Raw genomic sequence first — 17,097 nt, 5'->3', positions numbered from 1 at the left:
TACTTTCAACGAATGTAACCGGTTGTGAGCTCACAACAGCCAATTTGGTGGCATGGTTGTCCACCGCCACTGCTATTGTCCATAAGAACCTGTCACGCATAGTTAAAAATAAAACCCGCTTTTAGGGAGGATCGTAACCAAGGCTGTCTATATACCAGGGAAGTGTTCTACTGCAGAACCACACCAGTACTTGAAATCTTTTCAGAAAAAACGCCAGGTCTGCGCGGAAGGCACTGCACAGTCACAGCGAAAGCTAGAAGAGCGACCTTTCAGAACCTTTGCTAAACACTCGTTCGGTAACTGCTGCAAGCACACTTGCTGGGTACCCACTACGTCGTTAATGATAATTTCTGGGTAATAGACGTGCATTCACTATGGTATTTTTCATAATTCTTTTGGTAAATGTTGTATGCGCTAAATACTTGCAAGGAATTTTGTGCCAATTTGTTCATGCAGTGGCTGACGACGATGAGGAATTATGTCTGAAGGCGGTATGCACCACAGTTAATAGGTGATCAAAAAGTCACAACTTTGCCGCAAAGGCAAAGCAATGAACGCGATAGCAACAAATTAGAAGGTCACGCGCAGAACGGCAAGCAGATCGAAACGTGCCCCGTATTTCTCAAGCACAAATGACGCACGAAACGTACTCACAGGTACAGATGAACACGAATAAGTGTCTCACCTTTGTGCGCCCGGTAACTACAACAGAATACGTACAACGTACAGACCTCCCCACTGCAAAAAAAGGGCGCGCGATCGAGCGTACACCCCCTTATTCTCTACGTGGGCCAAAGTACGTGTGAGAGATGTGAGCCGCCACACGCTCACTGCACCATCTTGCTGAAAACACGATAATTCCCTTTCAAGATGCCTGCCTACAGTGGTAAGTGGTAGATATAAATACTTTGCCGTTTTACCGTCCGAGGAGATACCCCACGGTGGCTCAGTGGTTAACGCGTCGCGATCATGACGCGGAGGTCCCACGTTGGATTCCGCGCTGGAGTCTTTTTTTCTGGATTTCATTTTTTTTGCATTTTCGTATATATAGATACGTATACTTATACTGTGCATGACATCGACGCCAGCGGCGCAATCCAGACGAGAGAGTCCATATAATTGCTATCGCAATGAAACGAAGTTTTGTAATGGGTTGAAGCATTGGGCAACCAACTCGTTAGACTGTTCATATTGTGTGATGCCTCGTTGTTCTTTTGCTGTTCTAAAACGCTTTATTACTCATATTAACGAGATTTCTTTCCCGACATCAAGCATGCCTAAAGGCAAGCTTGCGAAGGAGTCCCCAGTACTGGCGTGCAGCTTTCGTGTGGCTAACGTGGTGCATAAACCGGTGCCCCGTATCAATTTCGTCAACATCGTGGTGACTGCGCTTGCTCAATCGACGGACTTCGCAGGCTGTAGTGCGCTTGCCTTGCCGCAACAGGTAAGCAGTCGTCTCTATTATTTGTAGTTGTACTGTGCCCTGGTGGTCGCTATCCCATATGTAATAGTCATAAATACCTGTCCACATCAGACAGCATGATAATATAGAGTTATACTGCCGGGATTTGAGAACACCTTCCCAGAGGCTTCCCAATATCATAGTGCTGACTTTTTTAGCACCTGTAATAGTTTCCTGAAAAGTTGTGTAACTTGCACCGAGTCATCCTCCCATTACGCTGATATGCTGGGATGGCAAAACTGAATTGTGCTTCGCGTTGCCCATTTGGGATTGAGAGAAGAACACTGGTATAATTGTAACGACCCCAAATGCGTGCTTTTTCGCAGCGCACAAATATGGCGGTGAAGCCGAATGTGTAAATGCCAGTGTTTTTATTGTGTGCTTCTCCGCAGCGCACGTGCACGGCAGCGAAGCCGAAAGTGTTCATGCATTGCATTGTTTTATTTACAGGCATAGAGATGAGCATTCCAAGTTCAAATCGGCACGTATTTGCCTTTACGTTTATTAAAATACTTGAACTTTTTTAATTATGTGGATGCATTTGTCATGGACTTGCCACCAAAATCCCAAGCTCTCATATTATGGAAGAAAATTTCATCAAACCTGCCTTCTACACACTGCTGTACCAGGGAATGAACATGTTGGCCGTTTCTTATGCTAATACATACTCGGCGACAGAAAAGCCATGGTATGAATTTGTAAGCAACTATTCAGTCGATCTGACATTCCCTAAGCCCAGAGACAGATCATGCATTGTGGCACCACTGCAGATTAACACATACCCAAATTAAGACACACTCAAAGCTACATTTCGCAGTATATGAGACGAGCACCCCTGGAGCTTAGCGGTGCGAAAACCGACACATATTATGTACGAGTGACCTTCATGTCCCTGTGAGGTGAATTCACTACAGGCCAACACAATACCACATCATTCTTGGGAAATGTATTTCTCTGAGAAGGCCTTGAAGAGCCTAGTGGTTGACTTGGAGCTGGCCCAGTAAGCAGGTAGTTGGTGACGCCCTAAGAGCCCCACCAACCTTTGCTCTGAAAAACGCTTCAGTTATATAAATGTTCTCTCTATTCATGCTACAGCCCAATGTATGCAAGCTTGTTCAGACAACTCGCTTTGCTAACATCTGTGGCACCCCCTCCTGGTCCGTTTACACTGGTGTGTGTTGCCCCAGTAATAGCGCACACAATCATACAGCAAGATGCGAAAACTCAAATGTACCAGAGTTCTGAAAACTTCAATGTTTCACTAATGCATAATAGTAATAATAATAATAAAATGAAGACATGAAACTTACTAGACTGGTCAGTAAGGTTAAGAGCTGGGCTAGTTTGTGACTGATCATTATACCGTACGGTGAAGTAGCAGACTTTTGACATGGACAAAGAGGACAAGAATGTCGTGTCTTTCTTGTGCCCCTTTGTCTATGTCAAAAGTGTGCCATTTCACCATATGGTATACTGATTAGACTGCTTAGCCTCATCATTGTGCAAAGTATTCATGAAAATAATTTTGATTAGGATAAGAGGCACACACTTGACTTGAAATGGACATTACAATTTGGGCTACATCATTATTTAATAAGTTGTACCACTAATCAAGCCATATACTGTGTACCCTCCTTCTTGACACTGCTTTGCCTCTTCAACTTGTCAAACCGCCAGTCGTTGCTGCAACTGCAGGGCACTAGACGGGTCAGGCTCTATTGAGTGCCCCGTCGGGAGAGAGACCAAACAAAAAGAGCGGTTAAGATCTGCTTCGCCACACTACCAGCAGTTCTTATTTTATTCTCTTGAATGGCTACACTTTTCAAAGGCAGGCAGACAAACAAAGAGTGTTTGAGAACAATTGGTGTGAACTCGTGCAATGTAGTTGTCTCTTGAGGAATGACGCTACAGCTGCACAAGTATGGATCTTGCAGGTGTTGAATGGATAGCGAGAGCCCTACACTCACTGCAGCTGAGCTGACACAGTGTTGAAGCGTTACAGGTCAACGCTTACTAGATTTGTGGCACATAACTCAGCTAGGACAATCAGTGGTGTCAGAGAAAATCAAATTTGATGATAAGCACTGTCAAGCATTCCTGGTCAACATAGAGCACATCGGAAAACAAACACATGACGCTTGCCCCCAATTGGAGGTTCAGTGACTACTCTTACAAGCAAATTAGTTATTCCAGGACCAGCAGCAGTCACCCATATTGTATTATAGACTGCTGCACCCAATCCCTATAAGCATTTTCATTCCATATGTTTAGGCAGCAAACTTCTTTTAGCAACTTCACCGTTGTCTATCTAGCACAGATATTCCAAGATATCAACTGATAGTCATGCGACGAATATGAAGCTGCACACTGTCGTAATCACCTTGCATGCAGACTACAGCCACTTGGAAATATTTGCCTCTGTAGATTTCCCCAAACTTTTTTTACTTTAGGTACAAGCAGTTTATTACCAGCATGACAAATAAAGTAAGCACTAATAGCGACTACATTACATTCAGGTAGCCGAGTATCTTCAGCTGATTTGGCAAAGGAGCTTTAACGGGCCTCTTACAAAGAAGTGCGAGCAACTTTTATGCCTTAATACATGTTTGATAATCAAGTTGAATTAAAAATGCTTCACTGCCATGTATAATTAATGCCGGCATCATTAGTTGATATACATTTCTGACATCAGTGATCGCTTCAAAACACCCACCAAAATTTTTAAAAATTAGCACAAAAGCATAGTGGAGCACCATGTTTCAGTAAAAGCTTCTTAATTTGAATTCAAAGTAATAATATTTGAATTAGCGAGCAGGCACTAGAATGAACAGACATCGTGTCACACGGTGCGGTGAGATCCAGAGAGGGCACCTTTAGACTCATTCCTGCTAATTATATGATAGTGCACTTTTGTGACAGGTCATTTCATAAATTAAGTTCATGCTCTAATAGTGAACAGAATTCATTGATTAGTCAGGGATATGCCACAAACAAGTTGGTCCTTAGTGCCAAAATATGTGAAGCTATTTGTGTTCCAAAACATTTATTTACATAGCAGAGCTAATTCAATCAAGATTTAAAGTCTTTCTTTGTTTATTTCGAACAATAGTGAAATGTGTCCAAAAAATATGGCCAAAGGCAAACATGGCCAAACCAGGCCGTTCCACCCATACCGCAGTAGCAGCATACAAGCTACATTTACAACCATCTATAATCAAACATGGAAATGAATTACTGCACTTCTTTTACACAAATGAAAGTAATGAGAGATTTGGATAATCATTCTAGGCCGATTTCTAAAAACATGGACGAAAGCCAGGGGGCTTCCAGTTTTAATTAACCAAGTTTAAATGAATGAGCTTTTACTGTACTATGTGCCAGGCCAAATTTCAGTGACATAGCAGGCTGGGAGAACTAGATGCGACAGTCCTCTGCCGAACTTTGTTTCCAGATGCTGGCTGGGCATCCTGTTTTACATCTTTTAAAAAAAAAAAGCTAGTTGAATGGTTGTGCATTTATTACAATGTTTATATTAAAATGCCACTGGCGTAAGCAGCCAGCACCACCTAAAAAAGCAGCCCAAGAACACAGCAAGAGAGGTGAATGACGATAGCCTTCGTCGTGGACCCTGCAAATTCGTCTGTCATTGATGCCTGCTATACTTGTAGAGCAGGTGGATTTTAACATTGGGCCTGAGCAGCCACTAAATTCATTGTACTTGTAATGAGTTCACAAGGTGTCACTGTTTCAGGCACTTGTGTTTACTTTGAAACCATATTTAAATGTGTTGGAGATTACATTCACCAGTAATAAATGTTATCAGATTCCTATGTGTAATACCAAAGCTCAACATACAGTCTGAATATCTTTGAATAGACAAACCAAAGCAAATTTTCACATTGTACTTTTTATTGGCATTTCAGGAACAACACGGCCAGATGACTAAAGTACATGCCACTTCTGGAAGAAAATTGCATGTTCAAGAATGGTTGCAAAATGTAAAAGAAAGATATTGGCATTCTCCTTGCACCATCAGCTGTCCAACATCTGCAAGGTGCAAAGGTGAACACACTGTCATGTAAACAGGGCCATGTGCATGCACTGATACAAGTTTGTTTGCCTGTGGTAGAGAGGACAAAAAAACATTTTAGCTCGCATCCACCGATAACATAAATGAAGGCCTAAGATCAGCTCCACCAGTTTAAGCAGCTTCCTAGGAGCCTGCATGTCAGTAGTCTGTTTTACTCGATCATAATTGCTTATTTCTTTGCTCTATTTTTGTGTGCATTTACCTGCCAAGCAATCATAATCTAAACAGATTGTAATACTCTGGTGTTCTAGCACTATAAAAAAAAGAACAATTAGGCAGGTAACTAGTGAGGCCAGGGCTCTAGCTTATCCACAGTTCCCTGCTCAAAAAACAAAAATGGCTTAGTTATTACCTTGCATGTATACTTGTATTAGTTGCAATAACCTTTAAAAAGGCCACCGTTCTAGCTTGCGCTGTGACATTGTTGCCTGCACCACAGAGGCGTCACGATATTTTGTAACAGCGGAGTGGAGCTCTTTCAGCGGAAAGTTCTGCAAAACGGATATGTGCCAAGCAGCTCTCAGCATAGCTTCGCATAGAGTAAGGGTGGGAAAGGGAAGCGAGAGTGATATTAGGAGGAGTAGAGGGGATAAAGCATAGCATAGTCTATCATAGTATTGTGGGCGAAAAGTTACGAAGTCACCCCTAATGGATCCGCCTCGTTTGTGTACTCGGTAGGCAGCGTCTGCACATTCTTCATAAATTTGGCTATCATTGCTAAATAAAAACATCACGCAGAAGTTCTGACGGTCATTTCTGTGAATAATTTCAAACAAAAGGAGTTTTTACAGTCAACATATTAATCTAGGATGAAAAAAAAAACTGGAAGTTGTTTACAGACACTTTCTGTTTACAGAAATTGTATAGAGTGTGCACATTGTGCGTAATCGCTGATAGAGAATACTATTCGTAAACAAGCTTATTTCATAAAATGCCGGCGATCCCTGAAAAGTACGCTCTTACACTGGTTTGCCTCAATTAAGGGATGGCGTCGCGCAGAATAAGCATCTATAACTGTCTACACATATAACTGTTTTTGCATAGATATCGTCGAAGTTTTTTGGAAATACATTTTTGATTACAGTCCGAAAACAACGAAAACCTAAGACAGAAGGGACACAAACGAGCGCTGTAGGTGTCCCCCAGCACTCGTTTGTACTCTTTCTGTCTTTCGTCATCATTTTTGCACTGTAATTAAAAATGTGTCTGTACCAACTAGCCAAACTTTCAATACTATTGCAATATACTTGTTGAAAATAATTTCCCTGAAAAATTTAAAGAAATTGGCACCTTCTTGTACCCGCTTTTACAAGATTCTCTCTTTTGAATAAGAATACATACAGCTCCATAGAAAGCAAATGAGGTTGGCATGAGATAAGCAACTTGAATTTGGAAGAAAATATCAATTCATAATTTTAGTGCCAATATGGAAGTAGGCAACATATGGGCCAGCTAATGCTAGAAAGGCATCAGTTGTTAGCGGATTTGGCACGAGTCTCATTGAGTGCTTTCTGCTTCGCACAGAACTTCGCAGCTCCACGCAGATGCAGAAATCGTCATCACGGAAGCATTGACTGCAACCACGTGTTGTAGCCAGAGGTCAATAAAAAAATTCGAGCCCACTCACAGCTTGACCTGAGCCTGGGTGAGCCAACCCAAGAGTCTGTTAGTGTAAAACGAGCTTTTCGGTTATGGTGTCAATGCTCTCTACCGCCAAATCTGTTATAATTGGGGCTTTGTGATAAGCCTTTTGGTCTTGAACGTTTATATAGGAGTTGACAGTGATTTAAACATGTGACTCACGACATATATATTTATCAAGAGCTCCCAGTGAAACAGTTTGTGCTGCAAGGTCATGGCAGCTTTCCTCTAACTCACGTCTCGATCTGATCAATAAATATTGAGGTGGCGCATGAATGCTAGTGCGGCATGTGTGTGAATATACTTGAAATCCTAAGCAGACATAATGCTGAAGTTTAGTTGATAAGTGGAGCTCACTCAGACTCGGCAATACCTTTCTCAACAATACTCACTCGGAACTTATACTCGCCTAAATCTTACTCAGCCGGTCTGTCTAGGCAAGTTGACTCTTGAGTGAGTTTGTCAACTACGTTTGTAGCCAGTATTAAGTTTCACAACCCAACCTTCACTCATACCCTTGCCACAAAGCCTTCCTTCGAAAAAAATATTCGCCCAAAGACAAGACGGAGAGCGATCTCTTGTTTCATCATCATCATCATCATCAGCCTGACTACGTCCACTGCAGGACAAAGGCATCTCCCATGTTCCGCCAGTTACCCCAGTCCAGTGCTTGCTGCTGCCAATTCATACCCGCAAGCTTCTTAATTTCATCTCCCCACCTGACCTTCTGTCTCCCCCTAACTCACTTGCCTTCTCTGGGAATCCAGTTAGTTACCCTTAATGACCAGCGGTTATCCTGTCTACGCGCTACATGCCCGGCCCATGTCCATTTTCTCTTCTTGATTTCAACTATGATATCCTTAACCCCCGTTTGTTCCCTAATCCACTCTGCTCTCTTCTTGTCTCTTAAGGTTACACCTACCATTTTTCTTTCCATTGCTCGCTGCGTCGTCCTCAATTTAAGCTGAACCCTCTCCAGGTTTCTGCTCCGTAGCTAAGTACCGGCAAGATACAGCTGTTATATACCTTCTTCTTGAGGGATAGTGGCAATCTACCTGTCATAATTTGAGAGTGCTTGCCAAATGTGCTCCACCCCATTCTTATTCTTCTAGTTACTTCAGTCTCGTGGTTCAGCTCCACGGTTATTACCTGCCCTAAGTAGTCCTTTACCGTACCCTTTGCCCTGTACAGTCTTTTACAGCTTGAAGTGCACTATTACCTATCTCGAAGCGCTGCTTTCTTCCGAGGTTGTTGTACATTACTTTCGTTTTATGCAGATTAATTTTGAGACCCACCTTCCTGCTCTCCTTGTCTAACTCTGTAATCATGTGTTGCAATTCGTCCCCTGAGTTACTCAGCAATGCAATGTCATCGGCAAAGCGCAGGTTACTAAGGTACTCTCCATTAACTCTTATCCCTAACTGTTCCCATTCTAGGTTTCTGAAAACCTCCTGTAAGCACGCGGTGAATAGCATTGGGGAGATTGTGTCCCCCTGCCTTACACCCTTCTTGATTGGTATTTTGTTGCTTTCTTTACGAAGCACTATGGTAGCAGTTCATGTCCTGTAGATTTCTTCCAGCATGTTAATATATACTTCATCGACGCCCTGATTCCTCCTTGTCTGCATGACGGCTGATATTTCTACAGAATCTAATGCCTTCTGTTAATCTATGAAGGCTATGTATAGTCGTTGGTTATATTCTGAGCATTTCTCTATTACCTGATCGATAGTATGAATGTAGTCGATTGTAGAGTAGCCTGTTCAAAATCCTGCTTGTTCCTTTGGTTGATTAAATTCTAATGTTTGTTTTCTTTACTCTGTTAGCAATTACCTTTGTAAATAGCTTGTATACTACAGAGAGCAAGCTGATTGGCCTGTAATTCTTCAAGCCCTTGTCATCTCCTTTCTTATGTATTAAGATGATGTTAGCATTCTTCCAAGACTCTGGTACTCTCCCCGTCAGGAGACACCTCGTAAACAGGGTGGCTAGTTTTTCTAACACAATCTGTCCTCTATCTTTCAGCAGATCTGATGTTACGTGATCCTCACCAGCAGCTTTTCCTCTTTGCATGCTCTCCAAAGCTTTTCTGACTTCTATCATTACTGGTGGGGTGTCATCTAGGTTACTGCTAGTTCTTATAGTATTAAGGTCATGGTTGTCTCAGCTACTATACAGATCTCTGTAAAACTCCTCCGCTATTTTAACTATCCTATCCATATTGGTATTTATTTTGCCTTCTTTGTCCCTTAGTGTATACATCTGACTTTTGCCCATCCCAAGTTTCCTCTTCACTGCTTTGACGCTTCCTCCGTTTTTCAGAGCGTGTTCAATTCTCTCCATGTTACACCTTCTTACATCGCATACCTTACGCCTATTATCAACTTCGAAAGCTCTGCCAGTTCTATTTTGTCTGTTGTACTTGAGACTTCCATGATTTGACGCTTCTTAACGAGATTCTTCGTTTTCTGGCAAAGCTTGCCAGTGTCCTGTCTAACTACCCTGCCTCCAACTTCCACTGCACACTCCGTAATGATACTCATCAAATTATCATTCACTGTATCTACGCTAAGGTTGGTTTCCCACTAAGAGCCGAGTACCTGCGAATTCTACTAGTAGCTCTCCTCTGGCGTTTCTAGTACTGATGCCATAATCTCCTACTGCCTGGTTTCCAGCCTGCTTCTTCCCTACAATTTGCATTAAAGTCTCCCATCAGTATAGTATACTGTGTTTTTACCTTACTCATTGCCGATTCCACGTCTTCATAGAACCTTTCAACTGAAGCGTCATCATGGCTGGATGTAGGCGCGTAAGCCTGCACTACCTTCATCTTGTATCTTTTATTCAGTTTAATTACGATACCTACCACCCTTTCATTAATGCTATAGTATTCCTCTATGTTGCCAGCTTTGTTTTTGTGAATTAGGAACCCCACTCCCTGTTCTCGTCTGTCCAAGCCCCTGTAGCAAAGGACGTGCCCATTCTGTAGTACCGTATATGCCTCATCTGTCCTCCTAACGTCACTGAGCCATATTATATCCCATTTAACACCCTCTAGCGTCTCGAATAGTAATGCTAGGCTTCCCTCACTAGATAAGGTTCTAGCTTTAAACGTCGCCAAGTTCAGGTTCCAATGGCGGCCTGTCTGGATCCAGAGATTCTTAACACCCTCTGCTGCATTGCAGCTCTGACCGCCGCCGTGGTCAGTTGCTTTGTAGCTGCTGGGGACTGAGGGCTGTGAGTTAATTGATGTATGCATGTGGGAAGTAGTGGCCAGATACTGCACCAGGGTGGCCAATCCTTCTCTGGTGAGGAAGTGCATTACCGGCGGTGGTAACCGGTGAGGCCGCACCCCAGGCCTCTTAATGCAGTTCCATCAACACGCGGATTTTTTTTTAATCCGGTTGGGAACTGAGCGGCACCGGGATTTGAACCACGGACCTTTCGCATGCGAGGCGGATGCTCTAACCACTACGCCATCGCCGCTCTCTTCATGACCATAAAAGAGTAGCTGCCAAACCAGTAGGCACCACCAGTTATGAGCTTATGAATAAATTGGCAAATATTTATTGTTCTGTTGCCTAGGTTTATAAAAAATATCTCGTAGAAGCGGGCGTAAAAGACCCTTCAAATGGTATTTTTTGTGAACTCTCCAAGGAGGTCAAATGCATCGGGTATATTACATGAAGAAGCAGAGCACATCACATGCACAGTTCAAGTAACTTGGCTATGTGCCAGTAACCATCGCCGTTAACCAAACAGACCTGGCTGCATGCAAAAAGCTACAACTACAATTGTTTTAGAGGGAACAGATTTTATAGTTCTGTTTGTCAAAGCTATTCCGATGCTTTTGGTAGCATGTTTAGAAAAAAAAAACACTAAATAGAGGTTCTTGGTACTGTGTGTCTATAAAACATTGCCTCCTCATTAAAAAGTCTTTCTTTAAACTCTAAAAGATCACTTATGTAAGAAAGTTCTGTGTGCTCATGTAACATCTTTTCCACGCCAGTGGTGGTACCAGCTTTTCCAGTGGTAGGTTTCATGCTCACTATTGCAGTTAAATAGTATGTGCACTACAATCTCACCGGTATTGAGAGGTAATATTGAAAGTTGGCTGTTATATATTTAGCGACAACTTATCTTGATGTTGGAGCACAGGCTTCTGCACATTTGTGTTTCTCTACAAGTTAGGCAGTTTTCGGGTGAGGGAAAATTCTAGGCACCTAAAACACCTCAAGAGGAACAGAGAAGCACAGGGTGTGCTTCTTTGTTCTTGTGGTGTTTTAGGCATCTAGAATTTTCCCTTATACTTATGTACCAACTAGACTAGCCTCATTGATTTGATTAATATGTGGGGTTTAACGTCCCAAAACCACTATATGATTATGAGAGACGCCGTAGTGGAGGGCTCCGAAAATTTCAACCGCCTGGGGTTCTTTAACGTGCACCCAAATCTGAGTACACGGGCCTACAACATTTCCGCCTCCATCGTAGACTAGCCTCAAGTACTTCTATGTTTTCAGATGATTTTGGTTTTGCTCACTCACGTCGTTATTGCCTATGGCAGCGCACACCAGACTACACAAAGGGACGACACAAGTGTCGAGTGTCGTCTCTTTGTGTGTGTGTTCGTTCTGTAACCTGGTGTGCGCTGCCATATGCCATAATTGCTTATCAACTAGCCCGCAAGTACGTCTTATGCATCGTTAACAAATTTTCAAAATTATATACATAAAAATGTGAATGGGACAAACATTTTAATGGTTCATTCTACAATTCAGTGCAGTATATTACGAGTATATTTTTCTTCAAGAAGTAAAAAGCGCGTTTGTAGCCACACACTGAGCTACTACTTCATGGACGCCAAGTTTGCTTTGGAAAATGGGTGTGTTGAAAAGGTGGGGCTAAGAAAAAAAGGGGGGGGAGGCATTCTTGCAAAGCGAATAATAACAGCATTTTATGTATTACTTCCAGTGATGGAAGTGCTGCTTCAATTGCTCCAAACTGCTACAAAAGAGAATTGCTGCTCAAAGCAGTAATTTTTTAGTAACTGCTCCAAACCTGCTCTGAAATGACACTGAGAAAACGAGAATGACAAACTTCTGTTTGAAAGAGATTAAAAAGAATCTGAGTACTACCATCCTAGTGTGCTACTATCGTGCAGTATTATCAGGTCTGATCTCGTTTGTGTGGCGAGAATTGGCATATTAAGCATATCGCTCATTTAGCTGTTTTCTTTTTCTCTTAGTATTAACATACCTGGCATCCAGAAAAAGGCCAATTTGTCGTCACCGGCTCTTAAACAGCTCACACTACTTCTCTTGTATGAAAAATATCAAGACTCCACACATATATACACTGACGGATCGGTTCAGCCGGACAGCTCTACAGGATCAGTAGTGATACCAAGGTTGGCCACGACAATTAAATTCAAGACATCTCACGCAACAACATCAACGGCAGCAGAATTGGCAGCACTTCGTGCCGCGTTGCAATTTGTAGTTGATCAACCTACACGCAAGTGGACTATTTTCTGCGACTCGAAGGCGGCACTGCAGTCTCTACTATCAGCCTTACGCCGTGGACCACACGAACAGCTGGTACTAGAGATAGCAGATGTTATACACCACCTGACTGAGAAAAGGCACCAAATTACATTTCAGTGGTTGCCCAGTCACTGCGGAATCATCGGCAATGAACGGGCCGATCAAGCTGCCCGCTCAGCCCACACAGAGGATCATAAACTGCGACTACCACTTTCTAGGACAGATGCTGCACGAAAGCTCCGCAGGCTTGCTCGCCAGCAAACCACATCACAATGGAATCAGCCACACTTCAAGCATGCCCGACTGTACTCGCTTGACCCTACACTAAGTCTTCAAGTCCCGTCGAGGCTTTGCCGAGCAGACCAGACCCTGTTATGTAGGCTGTGGTTGGGCGTTGCGTTTACCAACGCCTACGCTTTCCGCATTGGGATGGCCGACACCGCAGCCTGTGGCCACTGTGGCAAAGAGGAAACAATTCAACATATTTTTTGTGAGTGCCTAGCGTATAGTAAACAACGACTATGCCTTCGCAAGGAGCTCAACAAATTAGATTATCAACCTCTGTCGGAGCAGGGAATTCTGCAGTATCGTCAGGATGCGACTTCACAGAAGAGGGGCCCTGAAAGCGCTACTGAACTTTTTGCGATCGACTGGCCTTACTGAACGGTTGTAGCTAGGACACCCTTCCTGTGTGTGTTTTCGTTTTTTTAACGAGTGTGCGTGCATTTTTTTTGTTTCTTTTTCTCTCTATCTACCCCCTCTTTCTTGCCTGAATGAATGAATGAATAAACTTTATTTAAAGTCCGGCAGTTTTCACCGGGTGAGGTCGGAGAAGAGGGGATTAACTTCTGTTCCTTCCCACTTTCCATTGATTATGATGGCGGTGCCTCAGGTGACCGCTCAAAGTCCTTGGACTTGGGCGGCATCTTCAGCTTGCCGGATGGCCCAAAGCTGGTCGGCCAGCTCGTCGCTGATGAGTGCCGCCTCCCAGCCGAAGCGCAGCTGACGCCGCCGATTGGCAATAATGACCGCAGCCGTGGTGGAGGCCGGCCCTTGCCCTCGCGCAGTGGTAGCAGTAGCATTTGACCTCAGAGTTCGTCCCTGCCTAACATGCGTCGTGAAGGGAGTGGCGGCAGTGACGTTAACTTTTCCAGCACACTCCCAAAGCATGTGCCGCAGTGTGGCCCTTTCCCCGCGCACTTTACACGCGTCCGTCGTGTATAGGTGAGGATAACACAGGCATAGGATTGCCGGGCTGGGGTTCGTATTTGTCTGAAATAACCTCAGAGTTACGACCTGTCTTTTGTTCAATTTGTTGTGTGGTGGTGGGTATTTGTGTCTGTTTAGTCTGTAATGTTGTGCAATGTCGTTAAATGTGGCCAGGCGATCACCCCATGACCATTCCCTTTGTTGTTGTTGTGTGGATTTTTCTCCCACATCATCCGTTGCAATCAGCACAATGTTAAATCACTCATATCATGCTTAAGTCTTCGTAATCTTGATAAAAATGCTTTTACAATGCTTTCAAAGGGTCAATGTAGTGTTACAGTGGCGTTGTTTCGATCAGTTTTTTATGATGGCTCTGAATTTTTCTATTCCTGCAGACTTAAAGGCACATTAACCCTTTGTGCAAGTGCGGAACGCATACTTCCAACTTTTCTGTCAGCAAGAAACCTATCAATAAAAATGCTGCATGAGTTCCTCTTTTTTTGGTTTTTCAGAGAGGCTATGTTAGCTTCCAGTCATCATGAATTTTTGTAAAGTTGCATAACAACTTGACTGATAAATGCATAGGAACGATCCCCTGCGAAACTGTCCCACTCATTCCTCAGCGCGATTGCGGATATTGATGCTTCAAAATATTTTCTTGATATCGTATGCCTCTTGAAAGTTAGGCATATGTTCAGGGACATCTGTACTCAACAATTTCAACACCATAAGCAAAGACAGCCAAATGGACAAAAAAAGTGGTTGATGTATGCAGTGAAGTAAATGTAAGCCTTACAGGAACAGACCAGAGGGCTTTAAGGCAAGGTTGATAAGAGGCACAACTGTAGGTGGTGTTCTGTTTAAATGACCACACAACTTTACTCTTCACAACTTGAGAAGTGATATTCTTTGCCACTTGCTTCGGCCTTTTTATCCCAAAATACCCATTGACACAATCGCGAGATGGTGCCTTCATGAGACAGTGTTTTCCCACTTTTTGAAAACACTCTCACAAGTCACTGGGACATATATGTCCCACTTTTTTTTTCTGTGTAAGCTACTGGCATGATTTTGATGAAATGTTTAATATTTAATGAAGCAGATCAACGTCATTCTAAAAAGCAGAAGTTACCACTCTCGGACAGAATAGACGGCAACAATACTTTTCTTGTAATTTGTAGTTTATATCAATATACCGCATCGTGTCAGAACTATAGGAGTACTTATGTAGGGCTAAATTGACAGGGTGTAAGAGTAGACTTGTTGGTGGCGATACATCAATAAAACGTGTGGTGCACAAAAAGACTATAAGAAAGACGATGGGATGATGCGCTGTCCCCTGCACCGTCCTGTTGTCTTTCTTAGCCCACGTCTTTGTAATGCGCCACACGTTTTTCACAACTAAAGGGTTGAACATTTTTTTTTTTGTCCACCCTTTTGGGTATTTATCACTCTGTGTTTTTTTTTTTTTTTTGCAGGCTCTCTATGTGAAGTATGAAGAGAAAGCGATATGCACAGCAATCACAACACTTATGTTAAGCAAGGCGTCCAATGGATGTGGCCAAAGGAAACCCTACAGAATTCGTGCACTCAATCTGTGCTGCTATCTCCAGAGCAAAAAGTTCACCTTTGCTGAAGTGTGAGAAACTGAAGCAGCAGACAGCTCCAAGACATGATCTATGCAAGTCATGTTTAGAAGAGCTACAAATAACAAAAATAATAAAAAGTGTTGATGTACTTTTATTACACTATAGCACTATATATCTGAATTAACAATCTAAAACTTGATTTTATAAGCATCTTTAATTAGTCTGTCATTCGCGGGCGCCTAGCATAAACGCACAAAACACTTTTTCTGCGAGGGAACTAAGTTTATTACAGGGTAACATACTCCTAAGCTGAAGGTCCTGAGCTGAGCTGAAGGTGTGGAAGGAAGAGATCTTAGTCTCGAAACTTTTCACCTCCGCTGAGGTGTCATAACATTTCGATCTGTAGAAACCAGCCGTAGATTAATGAATAAATAAAAAGATCGTGTGATTATGTGACGCCATAATGGCTGTTGGGCAGTTGGGATTCGGCGCGAAGTTCAAAGGTTTGCTTTGGAACCTTTTTTTCTTTTCATTAATGAACTTGTGATTGCAAACACAAATAAAAGGCTCCACTCATAATTTACCCTCTTGTGAACCCTTAGCTGTTCTGCACAGTTTCCTTACGCAGAACTCTCTAAGCCACTTCTTGTCTGGTGGTCGACTTATCACTTGACATGATACTTCAATTTAGTTCCAGCTGTTGATGCTAGTGACCATATGAGAAGTGTCACTCTGATGCCTGAGGCCTCTTACTGCGAGCTATATGAAAAGTGCAGGAAGCAAACCAGGAAATTGACTGGTAAATACTTAGAAAACAGCAGGTGGCCAAACCAAAAAGAACTATCGGTTAAGAAGAAAGTGAAGGAAACGGAGACTGACATGTGGAGAATTGGTATGATTAAGAAGTCCGCACTAGAGATCTATCAAACTTTTAAGCAAAAAATTGCTAAGGAAAAGATCTATGATAATACTCGGGGTAGTTCTATACTGTTTGAGGCCAGGACGGGAGTATTGCGAACCAAGACATATCGGGCCAAATACGAAGGGGTAGCATGGTATGCAGTGCATGTGGACAGGAGGAGGAAACTGCCGAAAACTTGATAATGTTCTGCAAAGGGCTTCACCCTATAGTTCAGGATGATGGCACAGAGTTTTTCAAAGCACTGGGGTTTAGGGACAGGGAGGGCAAAATAGACTTTGAGCGGGTAGAATTAACTAGAAGAAGATTATCTGATTGGTGGCTAAAGTCAAAGCAGGAGTAAAAATTAAACCCTTCACTGCAAAGTACCCGTCCTCAGCTTCACTACTTAAAGGAAAAAAAAGAGATAAATCTACTGGTTAGTTCACTAAGTATTACGGCTAGGTGACGTTATCCGCCGCCCGATCTAAAGGGTACAGCCACATCCATTCATCCATACTTGGAAGCTTGATAGAATATTTGAAACAAAAACAAACGAAAAAAAAAAAGATTGTAAGAATTGACGTATTGTTGGTCACAGTTCTCTTTAGACCAGATGGCAGAATGCTGTTTTTGCAGTAAAGGAGTTGAGAGACTTATGC

The 17,097-nt window shown here is 42.8% G+C and overlaps 1 long non-coding RNA gene across 1 annotated transcript; it reads left to right on the top strand.

Moving 5' to 3' along the window:
• The first annotated feature begins 936 nt into the window (after positions 1 to 936).
• On the top strand, positions 937 to 16,120 carry LOC142775223 (uncharacterized). Its single transcript, XR_012886701.1, has 3 exons — positions 937 to 1,444; positions 5,386 to 5,524; positions 15,427 to 16,120. It is a non-coding gene; the product is annotated as an uncharacterized LOC142775223 (long non-coding RNA).
• The last annotated feature ends 977 nt before the right edge of the window (positions 16,121 to 17,097 follow it).

This window comes from Rhipicephalus microplus, chromosome X (genome assembly GCF_043290135.1).
Source record: "Rhipicephalus microplus isolate Deutch F79 chromosome X, USDA_Rmic, whole genome shotgun sequence".
Taxonomy (NCBI): Eukaryota; Metazoa; Arthropoda; class Arachnida; order Ixodida; family Ixodidae; genus Rhipicephalus; species Rhipicephalus microplus.
This window is presented reverse-complemented; position numbering and strand designations above follow the sequence as displayed.